The sequence below is a fragment of the Pundamilia nyererei genome, unplaced genomic scaffold, assembly GCF_000239375.1.
Source record: "Pundamilia nyererei isolate P.nyererei 1_Seehausen unplaced genomic scaffold, PunNye1.0 scaffold00422, whole genome shotgun sequence".
Classification (NCBI taxonomy): domain Eukaryota; kingdom Metazoa; phylum Chordata; class Actinopteri; order Cichliformes; family Cichlidae; genus Pundamilia; species Pundamilia nyererei.
The window spans coordinates 154195-157922 of NW_005187823.1; positions in this window are offsets into that span (position 1 = coordinate 154195).

Consider the following 3728-nt stretch of genomic DNA (forward strand, 5'->3'; position numbering starts at 1 on the left):
TTGCTTAACTCTATCATGAGCACAATGCAATGTGTGTAATAACATGATTGAAACTGTATTTTTAATAAATGGAATAAATGTTTAATCAAATGCCACTGCTCAAAGCTTTATAAAAAGGATATAAAAAAATCAACGTGATATAAAATGATATAATCCCCACATAGTCTTTCTGTTTCTAAAGGTCGCCTCATGTGGTTTGTTTCCTTCCGTAGGTTTTGGCAAACAGCACCAAGTGAGCTCTCCAACTCTCGGTAGAGTCTTGTTTATGACTTTCTTGGTTTTTGGGCAAGACCCTCCTAATTCTCATGTTCCTCTCCCCTTAGAGAGAGTGCACTGCCAGTGTGTTTCTTCACCTGCACGTCCTGGCTCCGCGTTCCCATTCACATTCTGTTCTAAATACACTGTCCATGAAAATTCGCCCTTCACTGTAAATAAATTTCCTTCATAGCAACTCTGTGCCTCCATGCGTTCTGCTCTCTGAGTCCACCCGCATTTCCCATGACACCTGCAGCTCATTGACAACAAACAGTGTGGCAGTATTTAAGACCAGCTCAGACCTTCACACCCCGCCATGTCGTTGGTTTTACAGTTGCGGTAAATTGGCCTCCATGTTACCTACATGCTTAAGTGATGGCTCGTTCTTTGTATCTCCAGCTTGAGCCTCGGATCAACACTTATTTGTCTCAGCCAAGAATCAGATTCCCTCACACTCACTTCCTGCCTGTCAGTCACCTGTTCATTGCTACTGTACTTACCTTCGAGCTGCTCAGGAATCTCACCTGCCTGCCCTCTTGCTCACCTCAATTTACCTCCACTCTGGAAAGGAAGTTAGAAATTGGACCTCCTGCTAGCCACCTGGGTTGGCTAGCAGACTGTTTACTTAGCCTGATAGGGTGAAGGACACTGTCTCAGCTGAACTATGGACACACACACACACATACACTTACACTGATAAGCATTCACACATCCCCCTCCCCTCCTGGGAACACGAGGCGGGTCTGGGCCCACGGTGGAGCGTCGGCGCAGTGGCAGGATGGCTGCTGTGTTGCCTAGGATTACTCCTCATCCCCTACCTGACCCTGTTGCTGGTCACATGCTCTATAATGTTGTGCTGTGGACTTTTATGTGCTTTTCTGTGCGGAGGAGTTTTGTTGTTTCCTGTTCTCATGCTGTCCTCCTGTAGCCCAGCATGAGTAGAGGTCTCTTTTTTTCCTCTTGTACTTTCCCATTGTAGTGTACATTTCAGTGTTTTTCTGTAATGCAACCGTTCTCTGACTTGTGTCCCCATGTGATGTCTGTGTTGTGTGTGTATGGTCGGGGGGCGGGTTCATTCCACTGCAGGGCAACCTGCCGCTGCATGTGGCGAATAAAATTTGAACCTGAACTTGAACTTCTTGCATACGGATAATCACCCCTCACTCCTGCCCCACTTCACTCTAACAACAAGCAAACCTTCCCTTACTTCCTCAAAAAATGGCACTCCTCACATCAAAAACCCCGTAATTAACTCACCTCACCCTTCATTGCAGTGCTCCCCAATCCTGTGAGACACACTCCGCATTGTGCTGGAAATCACTGTGTTAAATAAAAGACTTTCAGTCATTTGGGATGCTGTTCTTGTCGCAATGCTCGTTAGCTTTCAGCCAATCTCTACACTCCTTCCCTGATGATGGCTCAAAGCTTTCTTTTGTGATAAGCTTACTGAAGGGAAGAGCATTGGCTTGGGCTGAAGCTTTTTTCTCATTTCTGCCTGCTGTGTTTTTGAATGAGTTAAGGAAATCTTTCACTCATCCAGTGTTTGAGGGCAGTTCTGCTAAGAAATGACTCAACTTCCATCAGAGTGATCGCAGTGTGGTGGATTTCCCCAAAACCTGACAAAAAGTGTTGGCCTGAAAATGTGCTGCAGGTGGGTTCCTTCAAGCATTAAATGATCAGAGTAAAGATCAATTGGTGTCACGGGATGAGCCAGCTTCCTTCGAAGAACTGATCTCCCTCACTTTTCATAATTGACACACAGATGGGAGAGAGGGAGGCAGAGAAAAGTTATAAATATCCCAAACCTTCTGCCAGAACAGATTCTGTGTCCCTGCCAACCCATGCTTCCTCCTCCACTGCCTCTGGCTTTGATGCCCCACACTCAAGGCGATAAAGACATACTCCAGAGCAGAGAGAGAGTGGGGTGTTTTTACAGGTCGCTCAGGGCATTTCCTCACTACCTGCCAGGTGTCATTTTCCTGTGTCATTCAGTGGTGCATTTTGGTAATCTCAGTCTCTCACTGAGTGTTTGCCTGTGACTCGCAAGCATGTCATGGAGCGGGTGGGAGCTGTTGTCCACCATGATTCTTATCTTCAACCACATTCACCTCTCCGACACCACCTTAAGAGAGTCCAGCTCCGTCCCCACAACATCACTAGCCTTCTAGATCAGTTTATTGAGTCTTTTAGCATCTGCGACCCTCAACCTGCTGCCCCAGCATGCATCACCATAGAGGATAGCACTGACCACAACAGACTCTTAGATGGATGGATGTCACATCTCCGCATGTCGCTGACATTTAATTATCCCACGTCCACCTGCACCTCATCTCTCCCTACCTGACTTACACTGTAAAAGATGTTTGTGAAATTAACAGTAAAATTTGGTGAAATCTTGTAATCAAAAAAGTGTAAATAGAAAAACAAAGCAATGTCTAATTTACATCAACATTTTCTAAATAATATATATTCAACTGTAAAGTACTGAACCAAAAAAAATGTTAATTTTACAGGTTTGTATTTGCACGTTTTTTCAGATAGCTTTGTGTTAGGACGTGTTAGGGTGGAATGTTAACTGTTAATATTCAGTTATTCACAAATGTTTGAACACGTGTAAATCTTCATCTGTAGATAATGCAATTGACATTTATCAAAATTTTACAACTAAAACGAACCTGCCAATACTGACACATGCACACTTAACAGTCGCCACCTCCTCTGGAGAGCTCAGCTCACAGTTGTGATGGAAAATCTTTCTGAGTGAGAAGAAATAATAAATATTCATTAAAAGAATGAAACCTATCTTTGTTTTAGTTACTGAAAGGAAAAGAAAACAGACTTCATCTTGAAAAGGTGATGCACATCACACTGCAGGAGCATCAAAGACAGAAAACAGTCTGTCTCGTTTCCTGCCAGGCAGCACACCCTGCAACTGGCACCTTTTCAGCATCTTTCTCACAGTAATCTTTCCACCCACAGTTTCCTGTCTACCACAGGTATGCAGCTTCAGCTGTTCTCTGTTAAATCTGGGTCAGGCCATTCAAGAACAGTATAGAAAAAACATAAAACAAAGAAAGCACAACATAAGAAATATTAGAAATTGAATATTGAAAACCAAGTATTCAAAAAATAAATTTGTCACCACAATCACTGCCATTACTGTTACTCCCATCAAAGTCTCAGAACAGAAAATAAAGATTTCATGAGCTCAGATTACTCAGTTTTTATTTGGTTTTGTAGTTTGTGTTGTTTTGGAGTTCTTTGGTTTGATTGGTATTTTGTTTTTTATCACCCAGGTCTCATGATTCATGGTAATGTACACAAACAGAATGTTTTCCAGGTTTCCATAGCAAAACTTTGCATTTGGTGCATTTGTCCTAACTCTATAATTTCCCTCCTGATTAATAGATTAAAAACAGAACCAGTTCAGATCTGTTCTTAGACGGTAGCAGCCTTACTTTTTTTTTTTTTTT